At 42.7% G+C, this 20684-nt stretch overlaps 1 protein-coding gene across 1 annotated transcript in view; it reads left to right on the top strand.

The window, feature by feature from the left end:
- The first annotated feature begins 11062 nt into the window (after positions 1-11062).
- The window catches only part of P2RY8 (purinergic receptor P2Y, G-protein coupled, 8), a 33067-nt gene continuing 23445 nt past the window's right edge, over positions 11063-20684 (top strand). Inside the window, exons 1-2 of the mRNA XM_010075720.1 lie at positions 11063-11104; positions 14619-14705. The gene's annotated coding sequence lies outside the window, so the exon portion shown is untranslated. The remainder of the gene's footprint in view (positions 11105-14618; positions 14706-20684) is intronic.

Here is a 20684-nt window from a genome sequence, read left to right as displayed (position 1 = left end):
TCCAATCTCTAACATTCCGTTATTCTGTGTGATTCTGTGGTAACATGTGGGAGAGAGGGGACAAGGCGCCTTGCAGCGCTGCCCACAGCACTGGTGCCAGTGGTGCCAGCCAGGCCTGATGAAGAGCACACGAGACACCCTTCCTGTGTAAACAACCAGGTTTTTACCCCCACTTGGGACAATAGGCCTTATTAAAAAAAAAAAAAAAAAAGTATGGATTTAAATGTCACTAAATGTAAGTAATCTGAACATATAAAACACCTTCTAACCAGAATCATGCTAGGAAGAACTAGGCTGAATCCAGCAGTGACAAGAGTATATGTGACTGGGAGAACAGAGAGGAATCATAATTGAGTGGGGGTAAAAACATACATTAATGGAAACACTTATTTGGTGGAACAGCTATTCAAGAGTACCTAAGCGAATATATTTTCCTGACGCATTACGTACAAATGCCTAAATTTCTATTACAACTGGGAGACATACTAAACACTGCAGAAAATAACTTTAAAAAAATTATTCATGGATGAAAATGCATAGTATTTACTCATATGAAAATAAAGAAGTTTAAAGGTTTCTGACATGTAAGGGAATTTGCTGCTTAGATATATATAACATATACATTTTAAAAAAGAAATAAAATGGGTTTATTCTTACCCATTCATCCTTCTTTCATAAAAAAAGGTCTTCTTATCTAAAAGAGTAATTTCAGAGAGATGACCAAATCCATCCTACCACTGTGGCAGCATTAGCTAATAAAACAGGGGGGATGCCCAAGAGCGAACTCTGCACACTGCCCTGCCAGCCCCCTGCCTGCTCACTTCCCTGTCAGACCAGGCTCTTGGTAGCTCCCCTGTAGCTGCCGGATGTCTTGGGCTCCCTCTGTGAAATTCTCCCTTCACCTGACCAGCGGTGCTTCAGTGCATAGCAGGAAAGCCAACGTTGCCTGCCATCTCCAGGAAACAGCCATCTCTTTGGCCCCACTGCCTGTCACCCTGCGGCTGTTTCCTTCTGCAGGAAGAGGCGATGCTCTGGTTCAGGCCACAGGCAGCAGCCTTGGGCGCTGCCTAGGACCTGGTCAGTTGATGTCGCAAATGTTTGAGGTGTTCAGGACTGCACCTCACCTGGTGCATGTCTTCTTCAGCTCTTTACTTCCACTTAGGAAGATACACCACACTTTTCAGCGCAGGAGTGGCAGACAGCAGCTCACTTTGATGTGTTTGTTGCCCTGAGTGATGTTTTCCTTAAGAAATACTGCTTACCTTAGAGACACTGCTTTGGCTCACAGGTCTTTTTGTGCTCTCTCCCCGCTCACTAGCAATGGGATCGCAATTATTCAAAAACTTATTACTGAAAACTTCTTCCTTCCCCTTGTAGACAATTTTGGGGAAATCAAAAAGCCCACTAGTCCTTTCAAGTTTGTTTTGCGTAAGATTTTTATGATGTGCTATATGCTTGATACAGTGATAACAGTAATCCAGTTAGCCTATATTGCCAAACTGAAGAGTTTGTTTGGGGTTATATAGGCTTTCCCTAGTATTAAACAGTCTCTGCTTTGATCCCTTTGTTTGTTATTGTCCTGCAAAGAATTTCGACAAAAGGCACAAATGAAGATCTGCAGATGCATTCCTGAGACATGCAATGCAAATGAAGATATGCCAAGAACTTCCTGAGAGAAGAATTGTAGAACTGAAAATATATTTAATCTGGAATAGATACACACTACAGTTTTATTTGGGACCTGAAAAGACTGCTATTTTAGAGTTCAGATTGAAAAAAAACACAGAAGAGTATACACTGCTTTCTGTCAGAACATGATTGCAACTTCTTTGGGACACAATTACTGGCACTAAATACAGCTCAGTGTAGTAAGATAGCAAGAAAGGAACTGATCTTTGGCATCAGAACACTCCAGCACATGAATGTCTCTGAATTAGAAATGCAACATTAGTGCAGGGGCCCTGCACCCTGCTGGACTACATTTCTTGGGCTTAAAAAAAATTCTTCTAAAGCTTCTTTCCCATTCGCATTGTTAAAGGAAATGACTGAAGACAATACAATAAACATTCAGTCATGCAGCAAAGAAATATCTGGACTGAGAGCAAAATTCATTGTTGCCTGGGTCAAGGGTAAGTACAGATGAATTGACAGAGCCTGAAGTTAAACACTGAATGGCAAAAAGACCTGCAGATTAGCTTTAATCTGTCTACGTAAATTTGGTTTCCTCTTTGCGATCAGTATTTGCGTTGTTGATAAATTCGGAGTTAACACATTGTATGTATGTTTTCTAATGGCGTTGGTCCTTTTATCAGCTGCTCATGGACATAGTCCATCGTGGTCTGTAGCCCCTAGTATCAGAAGTATATGGCAAAGCATAGCACGACAGAAAATCAACTTGGCACTTGGCATCTCTCATCCCTCCAGGAACTGGCCTTACAGCCTCACCTGCTACCCTAAATTTGGCACTGGGTTCATGTCCACTGCCAAGGCACTCCAGCTGCAACACTGGCTCTGCAGACCTCGGCTACACCCTGTGGGAGCCGGAGCTGTGCCGCAGCTGGAGCGCTGCCGGGCAGCTGAGCCAGCAGGTTTGCATGTGAGGCCACTGCTCCTCTGGAAAGCTGCAGCTGAGAGGACACCTGCCACAGCAAGTGCCCTGGGACGGCTCTCTTCCTCCAGCTGCCTGGGCACTCCTACAAAATCTTCCAGAGCCACCCTGCTTACTTCCTTGCTTCTTTCACCTCCCCCACTGCACATGGTGCTCACTGCATGTCCAGAGGTGCTGCAGCCCTCGCACGCTCCCTCTCAGCTGGTTCCCTGCACCCCTGGAGCTTCCCAAGAGCCATGCACGAACAAGGTTCTTCCTTGAGTCACCCCAAAGTACCTTCCCTGCCCTGAGTGAGAGGTTTTTGCGTGCACAGCTTTGTAAGCAAAAGCAATGAGGACACAAGCTGTAGCCCTATGAGGATGGCAGTAAGCATGGAGTCACTCCAGGAGCTGCAATGGTTTTACTCCCACCTCAGCAGAACTGGGAACACAACTTGACCCTCACTTTTTTAATCGGATAGTCTGCAGGAATAATTACAAGACTGAAAGTACTGACTGATGCTTGTATTGTAGGAGTGGGATCCAGATTTCTGATTTGAGATACAATATAGAGCCCCTTGGAAATGCGCACCACCTATCTTCTCTCTCTCTTGCATGCCATTTCCTTCCTGCAAGAAATAATACCACATCTTTTTATCTTGCTGAAAGGATTTCTTAGTAAGTGTGCGGCTGGAAAAATCAAACATTTTTCTGGGTGTAACTGACATACAATTAATAATTAATAAGCAGTAAGATAATCTGCACCTCCCCCCTCCCCCTTTTCTTTTTTGTAAAAAGAAGGGGAAAAAACAGACTTCTCTTGAGACACGGATGACACCTTTAAGCAACGGTGCATGATAAATTAAGAAACTGGGTGGAGTGCTTCCTTCCTGTAATCCGTTTGTAATCAGTGAGAAGTTAGAGACAAATAGGACGTCTTACATAACGTATGAAAAACAACCTTTTTACAGGAAAAAAAAAAAAAAAAAAAAAAAAGAAAGAGGCTCTCCCACCTCCCACATGGGCCTAATCCCAAGTCCTTTAGGGTTTGGGTGACCGTCCCTGTGCCTTGGTAGGTGGAATCACTGGTTCTGGCCAGCTGATAACTGTTTCACCTTTTATTTTCCCTTCTTGAGTAGGCAGGCTTTTATCTTGCACACCAATCACACCTAGTGTTGGGGTAGAAGTAAATGTGTCTTCACTTCAAGAGATTTTTGGTAGCAAGCAAGACTTGACAGCATGTGCTAACCGAAACATGGGTGAATATATTTTCCTAGTAGATGTGTGATGCAAGAAGGGGATGGGGTGGGGTACAGGAGGGGAAAACCCCAGAAACTTACAGGGATCTCACCATCCTGTATGAGACAGCCACAGCCTTGTTTTTCAGCACTCGCTGGTCTAGAGCTGATGGCTGCTCTAAAACATCTACTCAGTGTATTCCCATTTGTCAAATCCTACATCTGGGTAACAAATCCAAAAAAATCCCACTTTCCAAATAGGTGCAAAACAACACTGAAACACTTTAGTAATTACAAAAAAAAACCAAAACCCAAAAAAACCCAAAGCATTAAAAAGCTATTATTGTTACCACAGAAAAATACTTTGCTTCCGTAAGATGAGTGTAATGACTTCTGCAGGAGTTGCCATTTTCCTGCCTGTTTTGTCCAAAAGATAGAGAGTATGGTTACAAGGAGCTAGGAAGCTGGGCAGCCTGAAGAAAGGCTTTCCCACTTGCTCATCCTTGATTTGGGTTTGGACTAAGTGATTTTAAAGGTCCCTTCCAATCCCAACCATTCTGTGATATATCCATGAGCTTAGTTAACCAGGGAACAGGCAGACAGGAAGCATTGGTTTCCTGCCAGTCTGCCCACCAGTCACTCAAGTGTCTGGGCTGGCTGAGGTCTGGCAGGAAACAAGCCTTGGTTGTGGCTAAGGTAACCAAACAACCTTGATGACCACCATCAGAAGTTTTGATGGAACCTTTATGACCCTAGTAACACAGTTTTTGACCAAAGCCTTGCCCCTACTCACTTCAGTTCGTCAGTCCCCAGGTGTTTCAAGGCATGCTCCCAGAAATTGAGACCCAAGAATATATCCACTTTGCGAAGACTTTGGTTGAAGTGGTCTTATTAGCATCCCCTAGGAACTATGGGGCAGAGGACCAAGACAGAGTTCAGTTCTGGGGCAACATTCAATTGCTTCAACCATAAGAGCATACAGGGACTGCCAGACCACTATGTAGAACCATAGAGATTTGTCTCTTGAGCTGACCCACTCTTTGGGAGGGCTTCAGAGAAATGGGTGTGTGGCCATGTCAGCAGAGAGCATCATGCCTGTCTAATTTTGGCGACCCAGCTCAAGCAGGCACATGGAGAATGACAACAAGTGAATGCATTTTCCTCCAACGCCAGTCACCTGAGCTTCTGATCACTCTGCTTGTCTCAGTCTAGGAGAAAGCTCCCTTTGCAAAATGTGGTAACCCAATGGGTTGAGTCTGGGTCCTGCCTTCTCTCAGCCTTTCTCCCTCAGAAATAACACCTGAAGTTCTCAGTCCTGAGTCCAGTCCTTAGGCTGGAATTTAAGTATATCTTTAACAAAGATAAATGACTTTATATGTCTGGTGGAAAAAATACCTCCAATAATGAAATACACAGAAAGAAATTATGATCCCTGTTTTATTTATTTTTTTTTCTTTTTTCTTTCTTTTTTTTTTTTCCTACTTAATGGCCCCTTTACACTGCCAGGGAAAATTAAGGGAGACCCACTTATGTGGGGATCATACCCCAAAACAGAAATAATAGAAAGGGGAAGTCACTCTTAAAGTTTGGCTGAGTATCAGGATTATCAAACTGAAATCTGCCTAGTAGGGGTTTGTCAGACCAGCAATCAGTCAGCAAACACGCAATTTTCTATGTTTTCAGAAGCAGTTGTTAGTTTTCTCGAAGCTGAGTCAATTCAAGATAAGGCTCTAGACACTTGGTGCTGTGCAGGTGGTTTTATTCAGAGTGAGCTTGTGTACTGCTGCACTTCACTGCAGTCTGCAACAGAGGCAGTGATCAAAACTGCAATGACAGGGTGCTCAAAACCTTAAAACCCTGGGCTTCCTGAGGATCAGGGATAAAATTTTCAAGAATTTTCAGTTAATTAAGAAATGTGTATTTTATTTTTAGCTGACAAAAATTTTATTTATTCAGCCCAAATACATAATTTAATTTGAGAAATTTTATACAGCATGGAATAGGAGAGACAAATTCTGCATCTGGACTTGCACTTTGATGCATGCCACCATGCATCTGATGATCCTGATTATTACTGATTTGCAAACTGTGCCCTATGCCTACCAAAGGGCTTTTTCCCCTTTCCCCTGCTCCCCTGCTTCTCCCTCCCCCTTGCACATTGGAGAGTATTTACTCCCCTCTGCCATCTGGCATCACTCTCTCTCTCTTTTTTCCCAGACTTTTTTGCATCCCTTGTTTGCAATGACATCTCACTCAGCTGTTCCCACTTTGGCTCCACACAGAAGAGGAACTTGCTTGGACTGCAAGAAAAATGCATGGTAGGAGTTTCATTTGGAGAATACCTCCAGTTTTGCATAAACATCAAGGGAAGTGTGTGAGTGTGTTTGGAGGGAGATGTTGAGAATCTCAAAGTCTTGAAACAGTTCTGCAATGTAGCCAGGACATTCACCTCCATGTAAAAAATGTGAAGTTTCCCTGGGTGTGATAGGACAGATCTAGTTGGAGGGATCCTGACCCCAAACTATGCTGCAGTCCAGTGACTGAAGTGCTGCTCCGGGAAATGAAAGGCCTTTCACAAGCAAAGCAAGGACCCATACCGTGTGCTACTACTGTTGCCATTGAATCAGGCAGCACTCACTTCCTATGACAGAAACTTCCTATGCTGAAATGAAAACATGTCAGTTTAAAAACACTGAAATGAGTCTTTTTGGCTTTGAGTTTTTTCCTTTCATTTTCTGTTGGGCAGAATTACATGAACCGGCAGTTTTGGGGATGAGTAGCTATCAGCTATGAAGGCCATGGCGTTGGACAAGGAAGCAGGTCACACCTCCTTGTGCAAGGAACAACTGTTAGTCAGGTTTTGTCTCTCACCATACCACCCCTTCACGGGCCTAGGCTATCTAGACATTGAATCTAACTTTAGGAATAATTGGCTAAGATTGTCTGCTTATTTCCTGGAGAGTTAAAATGAATGTTTTCTTTCTGGAGGGCTCCACAGGTGGTGGTGTGGTAGCCCTGAAGTGGACAATCAGTCATAACTGAGGCCTGGAGGTCCATCAGGTGTGTAATGGCATCATAACACAGCCAGCTCAACAGCATGGGCAAAAGTGAGTTTTGTCACCTGGACGATGAGAGGCGAAGTAATGTATTCTGTCCTTGTCACTGCTGGCATCACAACTCAATTCTGAGCTCTGGAGGTGAGTGGGTGTTATGGAGCTTGGAGATATCAGGTTGGCTGTGAGGCAGGGGTCTCTTCTTTCTCTTCGCCGGTTGCCTGCCTTTCCTCTATCCCTCTGCAAAGCTCAAGTTCCTATGGGACATTTCATGCCATGGTGAAATTGCCTGCCTAGCATGGACCAAGTGTCTGAGCCTTGGAGACCTGCCCAGGCCCTCCTGGTGCTGGATGAGAGGGAAACAGAAGCCTCCCAGAATACTCTTCTCCTTTCCTTCCCCTCTGCTCTGGTACAGGATGGACATCATCAGACCCTTATACTGTTCTGGGACTTGTTCTCTCAGCCTCACTTGCTCCTGCTACCTTTCCTCACTTCTCTAGCACTCCCACCTCCTCCTTCTTTCCATACAGATTTACCTTTCTGTCTCCTCACTCCTAAAGCACAGGACTTCCTTGGGGTTGCCCACCCTCTACCACCCTGTTCCAACTCCTGTATCGCTGTGCTTACAGACCCCTCCACCACCACCACCTGTGCAAGCTCTCTGCCTCCCAATACACCTCAAGCCAAGACGAAGAACTCTTTAGGAAGAGTGCCGTGAGTCTGCCTAACTTGCTTGCTTGTTTTCACGTCACAGCTGATATGCCATGCTCTCCGAGGGTCAGGCCTCCCTCTCTTCAGGTTGACTGCCAGGATGGGTCCATCTGAGGGATCAAAGCAGGTCCTGTATTTAACCTCCTCAGCTGCAGAAGAGAAGCTGGTGTTTGCTCCTCTGGGAATAGCACTCCTGTTAATAAATGACCATATTTAGCCTTAGTGCAGCTCCCCAAGGCCATATATTTTTTCTTTATTTTTGTGCAAGGAGTTAGTATGTCCTGAGGCTGGGGAACCCTCAAGGCCTGGTGCAAATCAGATCCCCTTCCACATCTGCTTCCTCTGGACACCAGGAGCCAGAGCCATGTTCAGGTAACCCTCGAGGTCACTGCAGATTCACCCTAGAAGAAGATCTCTGCAATGAGGACCTTTCTAACATCACTTTAAAAAAATACCCAAACAAAAACCAAACCTTTTATTACTGGAGTAGTCTAAAATGTCTCACACAGAAGTCATGGCACTGTCTCCCAGGAGAATACAGTCAAGGTGCAGATTCTTACCAGCAGCAGGAACCCAAATATTCACTAACTGCTTGAGATAGCTCCAGGGAGGACTCACAAGATTAAGTCCTGACCTTACTGAGCTCAGTAAGAAGCTGACTGTGGACTTACAGAGGGCTATAACTTCACCCAAATCTATAGAAATTCACAGCATTGCTCATAATAATTCTGAAAGACATGGTCAGTCTTCAGAGTGATGCTCTCTTAGCATGTAATTGCTTTTTGAGGAAATTTTAACATGGCCAAATGAGTCCTATCAAACTGATTACCTCGTAATAAATAATAATAATAATAATGAATTATTAAATAACTTAATTTTCATTATGTTATGTTACAATACACCATAGTATATTGCACAGCAGAATTAATTACTGCTTATACTCATTCTATCATACAGTAATCCAGGACTGACAAATTTCATATTTTTTTACCAGAATAAATGCTGATCTTTTTTGTTGTGAAAGCTCCTTTCCCCAATTTTAGAGTTGAAAAGTTCTTTTAAAATGGTAGTGAGTAAAAGTTTTAGAATTTGAAATATTTGTGGCCCTAAGGATCAAAAAGTAGAAAAAAGTTTTATTTCTAACCTGTTATATTTGAACTGAAAGAAGATTGTTGTTAAAAAAATAACAACCTAGGAAGCAAACCAAATCTCATTAGTATTTAGGATGTCTGATTCAATATTTTTTTCATACTTTGAGGTTGTGAGACTGAAACTCCTTCCTGTTTACCTGTAGGCTCATGGGGAGAAGCGAGTCTGGCAGCTGACAAAGACTGACAGTTGATTCAGTTTTTGTATGTGAAAGTGAGAGCCATCAAGGCAAGAAGAACTTAAGTCTCTGTCCTGCAACCACGTTTAATGTAAAACTCATCAAGGCTTCTGTGTATGAAGCTATATGATAAGTAACCCTGGCTTGAGGAATCACCCAGATGTTTTGGCTATTAAAACTCCCAGATAAAGAATCATGTAAAGGTCTGTTTCTCTGCATTGCCTGTATTCAAGAGTGCCTTGAATGATTAAGTCTGGTGTAGACACCTGCAGTGCAAATGCCCAGAGCTAGGTGAGATGACCCCACCCCTGTCTCAGATAACCCAAACACGAGGTGTCTCCACAGGCCCAGAAGCTCTTTTTGCTGTGGGTTGAGGTACCAGATCTGTTGTCATCTGGGGGCGGGAGGAAGCACTCCGTTGTGTCTCCGTGCCCGGAGGAACCTGAACCCTGCCGAAGACGGGTGTAGCAGTGCTCACCACAAGAGGCAGGGTGGCTTTGGGGAAAGGCAATCCCGGCCACCCTCAGTGCAGTAGTCCAGAATGCTGGCCCAGGCTGTGGAAGACCCTTCAGTCTGGACGGGTTTAGGCTTTCTAGTCCCACTTTCTGGGATAATCCCAGAAGCACACAGATGGGATGGGTACCCTTTCCAGTCCTTTTGGTGAAGCTGCACCAGTCTCCTGAGAGGAATCCAGATCAGAGTGACCAAGTCTTGTAAGTAGTAATAATCTATGAAGAAAACTTTCTGAAACCCTCCATCCACCAAGAGGTGGACAATGCTGAGCTCTGGTCCTTGTTACTAAAGTTGTTTACGTAGTTCATAAAAAGCCTCTCCCATGCAAAAGTCTGTGGAGCATAGGCTCAATGACACATCAAGTCCTGCTGTGTCAGCTCAGATTTGCTGAGAAGAATGGACTAGATCTCTACCTCTTATAGTTTCTGTGGACTTTTGACATGCTTTATGCCCAGAACAGGGATGCACCTCTTCTCAAAGAGAAGACTAAGCCCAAACCATCATGGCTGGGTGCCTGAGCTGTTGTATAAAAGTGCATGTTGGTGACATTTCTATTCTCTCTTCCTCTACCAACATCCCAAAAGCAGGGAGTGACACTTCTCTCCCCCACAAGGTTTTTAAAATAGAGCACACACGTGCCTAGGTAAAGAGACTTCAAAGATGTGGAAAGGACATGTATGTATATATGTCCAGGGCTTGTTTTCTAAAACAGAAAAAAATGGAGAGGGGTGCAAAACGCAGGTCTGTCTTTAGTGCTGCAGTCTGGATTTTTTTGAAGTTTTTTATTCTCAGCCTGCTGTCTTGGTGCAGCAAAACCACTTTGGGGTGCTGATTGCCCCTGCACCTGCACGCAGAGAGCCTGGGTGCCTCCTTGGGTTCAGCACTGAGATGCCTGCTCCCCAAAAGCAGCCTGTGCTTTTGTATGGAACTGGCCTCTACTAGCTTTCAGGCTAATGGTTTTACGTAGGGCTCAAGCTCAGAAATGCCTTGCAGTCAAATGGGTACATTCAGCCAAGGGAAACAGGCTTTTAGGGGCAGAAATTTTTTTATGTACAGAAGACCTATCTCCTGATGTTCCAGGATCCTCAGCTTTCACCTAGACACCCCATGTGCATAAAAGTAAGTATTGTAGACCATATGTACATCAAATGCATGTCCAGATTGAAAGGGACACTGCTCCTTTAAATAACTTTTTTTTCCTTGCTCTGTTGGGCACCGCAACACTGAAGTCATGTTGAGAATATTTCTCTAAGCTTCTTCTAAAAATGAGAGTCAAGCACTGAGCCATTACTTAGTCATTTCTACACTTCATCACATAACCTTCATTCAACAGTAAAATGTACTTGGTCACAGTTATGCAGAAGATGCTGCCAATTCTCTCTTCCATGGAGGTGATCAGAGTCATCTCTTCTGCCCACCTGCATATTCTCAGTGTGCAACAGAAATCATGTGTAGGGCACGGCATCAGCTACCAAACTGCAGTGGAAGGGTATGATGGACTTTTTTTGCTGTACTTGAAAAAGCGAAGACATTAGAAGTGAGGAAGGAGTTAATCGTTGCAAAATACACGGTCATTTCCTGAGCCCTGTGGTTGGATGAGTACAAACTTTCAACTATTTCTAATTCTTCTCTGTCATTTAAGACGCTTTCAAGGTGCACTGTACATCCCAGACCAGGTAAGGAGTACAGCTTTTCACTTCTTGATTCTTTATTCAAAATTGTTTTTCAGTGGAGTCAGACTCAGTCAAGACTGATTTGTTCTCCCTCCTATTATTTACATCTGAAGGGAGAACAAAGTTCATTGCAATCCAAGAACTGCATGTGTGTCTTTGTGCCCGATGAGTGTGAGCTTCATAAATGAAGAACTGTATGGGTTAATAATAGAGCAATGATAATGAAGTGATGTTACACATAGTCAGAAGTCAGAATTATCACAGCAAATACTGCTGTAAAAGAGAAAGAAATCTCCTACCTCCAGTTTTAAGGGGTCCACTCCGCACAAACCACTATCAAAGTAAGGGGTTTTAAGGTGTACAGTTTGCTTTAGTAAGGAGAATAGTAAAAATCATAGCGTGTCTTCAAGGGTATTTTTAAAAGGAGGAAGAATGAGCTTCTACGTATTGGGAGGAAAAAAAAAAAAAAAAACAAACCAGATAATTTTGGACCAGTTTTATTTGTAGATCTGGACCTGATATCTATCTTTAGCTATTGCAGAGTCACATATTGTAGTCATCCTGAGACTGTTCCTGAGGTTTACAGCAACCGAACATACACGCAGAAGTGACTGTGGAACCATATCACAAAATGATATAATTTCATCAGGGTCTTTTGATGCATAAAAACTGAACTCAGACAGACAGGCACCAGAAGGAAGTCTCGTAACACAGTGCACTCTTGCATACTGTATTTGTTGTCTCTTAATAGACAGGGAGACAGACTACTTGCAAGAAGGTTTTTTTAATAGTTCAGAAACAAGCATAAAATAGCCATCTGTACGGCAGTTATTGTAATAGTGTGCTGTCACCAGGTTGCCCTACAATAAGTGAAATTGTACGTGCCGTGAGGATCCCTGGGTGAAATCACACACTAGAGATTCAGGTCTTTGGCATTTGCTTTTTTTTAAGTCTTTGCTTGTAATCAGTTTTAATGTTTGGACATTGGCTCCTTGACTGTGCTCAGTGTTTGGTATAAACACTTTCCAGATTTTATACATAGTGGTCGGCAGAATCCAGCTAGGGTTTCCAAAAGCATTAGTTTGATCCAGAGACGTAAATCTCATCCATGTTTGGGCTTCATTCCTAAATCACCTCCACCCTACTTCTGAGATTGCTACTATGGTAGCTCTTGGACCTCTCTAATGAATTTCACTCTTAAAAGACTCTATGAGCCACAGAAGTTTTGTCACTCATCTACAGATGGGGAACTCAGATGAATCCCAGTTGGCGCCAGACTTCTGCCCTGGTTTTCACAGCTCCCCAGCACAGGTGATCTGATAAAGAATCCGAGGTCTTCCCTTGCAAACGGCAGTACGTCAGTTTGGACACAACCATAGAGCATGTCGCCACAGAGCATGTCACAGTTCTGCTAAGGGAGAGGCTACAGCACAGGTAGAAGCACTTGCATCAGCCTTAGTCTTCTCAGTTTGACTATTGACGCTAAGCAATTTGCTGTTCCTTACAGCTCTGTATGGCCTTAGCTGCTAAATACTTGTAGCCTGTGCTACAGCTTGCAAGATGAAAGCCGGCTGAGGTGTGCAAACCCATCCTGCAGTCACATTTCCCGGTTACTGCATAGGCACAGCTCAAGGGAAAGTTCTCACCAGCTTTACATGGGAAGAGCAATTGAACCCAGGCCTCCCTGTTGCCAAACAACAGCTTACCCACTGCTTCTGCCTTCAGTTTTTAGCGTACATTTATTGAAAATGTGTATTCACCTTCTGTCTTTCAGGGGAGGTTGGGGTTCAGCTCAGGTGCATCTGTCTGTGCAGACAATTTTGCTCTCACTAGTGACTGTAAGCACAGAAAAGGCCCACTTTGGTGACTTAAAATGTTTGTTCTCAGTGCTCTCTTTCAGCATGAGTATCTTTGGTTGCTGTGGGAAAAGAGTGTAGTCCTTAGATCTGTCGGAGGGAGGCATACGTTCTATGTAGCAGTATAATAGGATGGCAAAGAAACAAACCCTAGAAAAGTTATTCCTTGTATGGTAAATGTGGTCTCCCCCAGTAACGGCTGCGTTCTGGTCAAGTGGCTACAGAGGAGAAACCCAGAAGCCCACAACCCAGCCTCAAGAAGTTATCCTGTGGTGGGCTCCCTCTGTCCTGCTCAGAAATGAAGAGACACCAGCACTATTTTCCAATGTGTTTAAAAGATGTGGTGATGTTTTACACATGTATTGTCACCTGACAGCTCTACCTCACATTTGCATAGTTTCCAGATAAATAGCTGTTTTGAAGAAGTCCAAGGGGCCTCACCACTGACAATTAATGTTTGCAAACCGTCCAAATGGACAGAAGGATGTTTTTCGTATCAGCGATATTTATTGACACTGTTCTAACGTTTTTCATAGTGTGCAAAATGCACTTGAAAATGGAGCTCTCCTCTGAAAAGTGACTTTACAGAAATGGGAGCGTTTGGCCCTTGACTACTGCCTCAAAAAATCCTGGATGAAATGAGCTAATTTTATAAGTGGCTTTCGGGCTGTTGTTTGGGTTTGTTTTCTATTACTGCCAGCTCTTGAATGGGAAGGTCAATTTGGTGTATGAAGGAAACCTGAGAGGGACACTTAGCCTGAGAGTTAGGGTGGTTATTTTAAAATAGGTTTAAAATGGCTAATATAATCCAATTTTTGTCTAAATTCAGGTGCTAATTAATGAGAAATATCCCACGAGGTTAATTTTCTGCATCTTTTGAATCTAGTAATGTCAGTTTGATCTGGTCTCTTTTCATACATTTTTGACCAGAAGCCTTCCGTCCTTACTGAAATTTTCTATTGGTAGCCTTATTTTTCAGTGCTGAGTATTTAACTAAAGCTAAATACTCAGACAGAGAAAGAGAGAGAGAGATCTGTATACGATTCATGCTACAGCTCTATTTTTTTAAAATGCTGGATTTTAGCTCTCATAGATACAATAACAGAGACATTCTGCCTTTTTGTGCACAGATTGATGAGGGCCCAAGTGTTGTTCAGGCTGGGGCAAGGCATCTCTAAGCTTGTTCATCAAGGGCTGCACATTTTTTTCACATTTTCACACTACTGCATGAGGTATTCAGGCTCGGTAGCTGGTGAATTGAAAATCAATATACTCTCCCATCTTTGGTCTCCCAGCTGCTGATTAGGTCTTGAAATAACAGCAGAAATTATGCACCGGTATGGTCATGATGAAGCTAGGGTTACTCACTACCAGATACACTGCACCTGATTCAGATTTGCAAATATAAGAACGGAAAATATCAATTCACCAAAAAAGTATGTGCTCTTTATATTCTCTTAATCTTCAGATGTGGATATTATGCATTTTTAGTAATCCTGCAGAGGTACATTTTGCAACTAGTAAACTGTGTTTTAAAGCTATGACAGGCAGCGTTATCAGTACTTGTCACTGTTTGGCATTATCTTTAGATGTGCTCCTTTTACACATTTTTTTTTAATAACTGATTCTTAAAATATTTTTTTCTTTGGTCCTTTCTGCAGCTCTTACTCGTGGAGGAAATCTGATCTGCTACAGCACGGAAACATCAGTGGTCACCACAGCAAGACAAATTCCTTAGGGAGCTGCCTGTAAGTCTGATTAACATTTAAGATGAAAAGTTTTGCATTTTCTTTGTCAGGATGTTACACACAGAGTTTAGCCGTATGAGGCAATTGCCGAGGCAATAAGGGAATATTCAGGAACACAAGTGTCTGCTTTGAGTGGGTGAGTAAACACAAAGAAAAGAATCATATTGTAAAACCTTTTTCTTCCTTTTTTTTTTTTTTTTTTTACCACAACTTCTCAAAATTCTGATCGATCCTTGACACTCTCTAAATCGTGCCCAGTTTCAGTCCTGTTATCTCAGGATCCTGGTACACTGAGTAAACCCTGTTTCTGGGCTACAGTGGTTCAGAAGCTGAAGGCTGGGTGAATAAGTCTGTCGTTCTTTTATTACTTGGCCTTCTGACAGTCAGGCAGTGCAGGGATAAAAAGGAAATCCTCCTGGAGCACAGGGGGTAGGAAACCATGGACAAACAGGAACAGAAATGGTGAAGGAAATTAAAAAAGAGAAGAGGGAAATTAGTAGTATGAAATCGAGGTAGACAAGGACAGAGGGCCGTGTTTGGACAGCAGTTAATGGGAAAAAGATAGACTTCGGATTACATGCCACAGATGGCATAAATGCGTTTGTAAAGGACAGAAATGCATGGTCCTGTCATCTCTTTCCTGGATAAAAACCTGAAATATTCAAGTCTCAGCAACCTAAAAATAAATCTTCAAGGCAAAGTAGGTTTGTCTGCACCCTCTAGTGGTCTAGACAGAAAATACATTTTTTTACCCAACTAATTTTGCACATCTGTTTGCTTGGAGCAGTCATACCCTGGTCTTTAGCTTATCTGACACATCTGTAACAACAACAGTTCTCAGCCTCTGAAATGTGATGGCTGCATCCAAACTCCATTTTGGGAACGGTCCTTTGTCTGTGATAACTCCTAAACTACACCATACGGTTGTGGGGTGTGCAGAGCTGATTGAGGGAGCATGAATTGGTGTGAACCAAAACTGTGCCAGAACTCTAACAGCCCAACGAAGTGAATTTCATGGCCTGAGCCCATGTTCTGGCAGCATTTAATTTACTAACACTGACATACCCTTTGTGTAGTAACAGCTCCCTTGTGCATGTGGACTGTGATAGAGCCCTCAGTCATCTAAGTGTAAATATTGCAGAAGAATATTAAGCACAAAAATCAATCAAAAACCCATTCAGAGGGAGACTGCTGCCTGTCTCTCTGATCAGCTGTGACCTACTTGCTGCTGGAGGATACATGCTGACTCAGAGGTAGGATTGCAGGAACAGGCAAAGTAGCCTTGTGATTTTGGTGACTGAGTCATGTCCTGGGAAATGAAATTCTGCCACTGATTCTGCCTGAAAGTCTTGTGTGATGCTGAGAAAAAGGCATCTTCATAAGAAATAGATAAATGAAAAATGCCTGAAAAAGTGTTGGGGTGTAACTTCAGAGCTTCAGCTCCAAATGGGGATAATTCTCATACAGCCTCTGACTACTGGGGAATTATACCCCACTAGTTGCTTCTGATAACACAAGATAGCAGTACTTAAGATAGCAGTACTTAAGATACTTGAGGACAAGTATAGAGCAGATATCCATTTCCAATTATAGAGCAATTGGATTTTGACAGGACTGAGAGAGCTGGCCTAGTGCCAGTAAGGAGCATGCTTAAGGCACATCAGTAAGATGGGGTTTCTTCTTTAGAAATACAGCTGCTTTCTTTTCAAACACAATCAAGGAGGAAAGTGTAGCCCTCCTATAGAGCACTCTGCTTAGGAGAAAGAACATGCATGTTCAACACTCTATTTGGAAAGCATTTAAAGCCTTATCTTCCTCCCTTGCTAGCTAGCTAGTATGCTAGCTACCACAGTCTGGGATGATTTGCACTGGACCAGTTGAAGCTGGAAGAGTGAGCAGTGGTCACTGGACAAAAGAGGAGCAGATGCCTGAAATATTGTTCAGCTATAAGGCAAAAGACCTCATCTCCAATCTCATCTTCAAAGACACTATTTCACATTATGTGGTCACTGGATAACTCCAAAGGGCAATCTAAAGAGTAGATACTAGGCCATGTCTGCTACCTTACAGTTGATGACTGCTCCTGTCACTAGGCTAGAGAATCTCTTGCCCTCCAGCATGGTGTTTTCATCTTTCCATGGGCTGTCGTATTTATAATTTTTTATTGCGCATCTTTGATGTGAAATAGGGGCAGTACCCAGCAGCTTTGTGGTTAAAACAATCTTCTGCTCAGATAAGTCCCATGGCCAGACTTGGGAGGCAGCTTGAGGCATCTATTTCCTGACCTCAACCACTACTCTATCATTTAAACAGGGAAGGGAAGTGTTTCTCTTCTATCAACTATCTTAAAATATTGTAGCAAATCATATTCAGTCCCCAGAAAGAAAAGGCAATGGGGAATCTTCATAAAAGGCAACTACACAAAGAGGTGCAAGGCTCAGGTCTCCTAGTAGTTTTCCCATGAGAAAGAGGATGTTCTGTGAAACCCAAGAAGATTTTTTTCCAAGTTTTCATGTTTCCAAGACTCATCCTTAGTTTCTTCTGGATGACCTGCATATGTGGTATGTGAAGAGTGCCAACTTCACACTGTACCTCATCATTTTGCTGACTATTTCAGATCCAGTTCTGAGACACCTAAATCTTCACTGGTGCCTTAATCCTTTCACCCATGTAATGCTCATCTTACAGAGCCTGAAATCCTGTTTCAGATCTGGCTTCAAGGGGTTAAGCTTTCAGAAAGAGACATCACCTCTGAGTTCCTCATTTTCAAATGCTTATTAAAAGACACCTGGGTCTGACTTGCAGAAGTACTGAGTACACACAAATCCAGATATAGGCAATAAAAATGTGGCTTTGAAAAAATAACGTTTTATGAAATGCCAAATGCTCTTAGAAATCAGGTCATAGGCAACTCAAGGCCTCCATTCCTCACTTTCCTGCTTGTAATACGGGGTTAAATAATCTTCATATTAGAGGAAGGCTGCAAAGAAAAAAAAATTGTGAGTCTTTTTGAAGCACTTTGATGCTACAACACTGGATGCCACAAAAATGCCCACAAATAAATTATTTAATTGGTGTTGAGGACATGAGTTTGAACAGTGCACTGTACATAGGGCGTAGTGTGACTCATTGAACAATGAGGAGAAAAGAGTTTTGACCTTTCTGATGGGGTATTTTCCCTTTGGAAAATTGCTGAGAGGGTATTGGTTCCAACAAAGATCAAATGGAAATGAGCAGGCTTAAACTTGGCCATTTTCCATCCGTATGACTTTCGAAGTTTCTTGGCAGCTGGGTTGTTGACTTCCATGTTTTTACTAGCAAGATAATTAAACTGCAAAGCAACCAGGGCAACCTGCTGATGAAATTGTGGCTCCCAGGCTCTTCAGTTGTTTATTTGTACAGACTGCCAGAGCAGCAACCTTCATGAGGTATATGAGCATTGTGAGTATTTTGACAAGGAAGGAAAAGACAAGACATCTTCATAAGGGACCCTTTCACCTCCCCTCAATCCCAGGTCTCTGCACAGCACAGTTACTCAGTGCTTAAATAATCAGTGTACTGATCAGTGTACTGATCAAAGCTGTTGAGGTCATTAGAAGTACATAGTTAGTAAAAAAGTTGCTAACAGAAGTTGGCTGCTGGTACAAGAATGTGAGACTGAGTTAATCAGGAGAAAGATCAAGCCCTTAAACTGAACTAAACACTACTTTACACATTGCATACAACATTTATTTATGAGCCCAATTCCTGACCTAAATCTGTACATGCTTCTCAAAGAAAATATCTGGAACCCACTCTCATATGAAGACATGCCTTCTCAGTCACATGCCTTCTCCTGTGGGCCATGAAGATATCCTTAACACCTCTAAGCGGATGAAGAATGAAGTTTCCTGCTAGGTGTCTGTCTTTTATGATCTCAGCAATTCTCTGCCATGTAGATACATAACCTTAAAATCTAGTCTTGGTGGATGAAGTAGCGCCCCAACTCATCACTGAGATGTTTCAGTTCAGCATGTTAAATGTTTGAGATATTAAATAATACATACTTGTGAAAGCTTTTTTTTCAGCTTTTTAAATGAAAAGTTTTCCGTCAACAACATTTCTCAAAGAAACTAACAGGACATGGTGCAGTTTTACACTATAGTAGCTTTATAGGTTTGCTTGACGCACTTGTCTATTCCTGTTACTGTTTGTGGGCTCTCTTACATGAGTATATGAACACCCACATGAGAGAGGCAAAGATCATAACAGATCTGGATATCAATAACATAGACAGTTGGTCTACCCTCAGCTTGAAAATGTTTACACTGAGTGGGGTGGATTCTTAGCACCTCCTAGTTTTCGCTGCTGCAGTACTGCAAGAACAATCTTTGAAGTCTCTCACAGCAGTGCCTGGGGATCACTTTGTTACGTGAGGAACACCAGCATGTGGAAAGATTATTCCTATGCCAGTTAGCAGTAGAAGTTCTACTACGGAAATACCAGTTCCTTTGGTTGTGCCTACTCTTTTGGCTGCTCTAACTTGTCTCTGGGACTAGTGTAGTCATGAGTGTAGAAGGAAAAATAGGTGGTCACAAACACCTTTGCCTACTTCTAAAGAGCTTGGGGGCACCTGGGGATTTGACTTCCTCCTGTTTGAACAAAAAAACCCGTAATATTGAAGCTTGCCATTGCCAACAATTTCACGGTTCAGACTAACGTGCTACAGGAGCTGTAGATGCTCCTTTACCCCCAACATGCTTCAGCAAAGGAAGTTCTCACCTTCCATATATCATCCATATATCATCAGCTTAAACTTTTCTAGAAAATCTGAGAAAAATAGATGAATAAGTAGGAGAGAGCTGAATGCTAAATGCTCTTGCTTCCTCTTGCCTTCAATGGAAGATAAATGTATTCACTGGGTCTTGTCCCATTCATAAATTGGGTCTGTCATGTGTTGAGTCAAGCAGGATTTGGTGTAGGATTTACAGGTCGGTTTTTGTAACCACATGAAATACTCTGACATTTATTCTGAGCTGGGCTTTTATTGCTTTGATCCAGGCTGAAAAAGGGATGGGTGAGAGGCATTTTGAGCAGTTAGCTTGAGGCTCACAGTGACCCTCTCCCAAAAGGGGAAATAACACAAACAAGCTCTCCAGTGGCTCTGTGGGTGGTAGAAAACACTAGCCCTTTTTTTTTCTTTTCTACAATTCTGTGTCTTATGGTGGATTACTACATAGTGAAGACTGTCATTGTGGTCGTTGCACATGTCTACAACCTTCCCCCAAGTTATTACGGCCATGACACACAGAAAACTATATGCAGTTGCAGAAATCAGGGAAAGGAACTATAAAACGTTAGGTAGAATTATAAATGTCTGAATCCCAGGCTTTCATCCAATTGGCCAAATATTTTTATGCAATGCACAAAAACAATAGTTAACTTTGTGACCTACACCCTTTATCAAATTAGAATTAACCAACACATTCACATTTATTGAGAGAGAGGGGAAATACAGACCTGTGAACATAGACCAAAGATCCTTTTCAACCAAAGATGAACTGCAACTGGACTCAGTAGTTGTTTGTAATCTTGCTTTTATATTAATGATAAAGTGAACAAGTGGAAGGGTTTGATGCCTGCTCTGACTGACAGTCATCCAGGACTCCCATACCCCTTTCTGGATTCCCCTACAGATGAGGCCTCCTGCCCACTCAGAAACCTCATTTGTCAGGTAAGAAGGTGTACTGCAAAAACAGTGTATTTTAAGTCCAAGCAGCCTACATTGTTTCTGTGAACGGTACTTATTGACTGGCTTATAGAAAGCCTTGCCTGGCCCAGCATCTTGGTGCACGTTAGCCTCACGGTGGTCCAGAGTCATGGCCCTCACCTTCTATTTCTTCAACCCAGTGCCATTGTGGCCCTTTGCTTTCTTCTGGGAAGAAGACGAACATCAAAGCCTCCCCTGAAATAGATTCAGTCTGTGCTTTCTGTGTCAAC

Source organism: Pterocles gutturalis, unplaced genomic scaffold (genome assembly GCF_000699245.1).
Source record: "Pterocles gutturalis isolate BGI_N339 unplaced genomic scaffold, ASM69924v1 scaffold46847, whole genome shotgun sequence".
In the NCBI taxonomy this organism is placed as follows: Eukaryota; Metazoa; Chordata; class Aves; order Pterocliformes; family Pteroclidae; genus Pterocles; species Pterocles gutturalis.
This window is presented reverse-complemented; position numbering and strand designations above follow the sequence as displayed.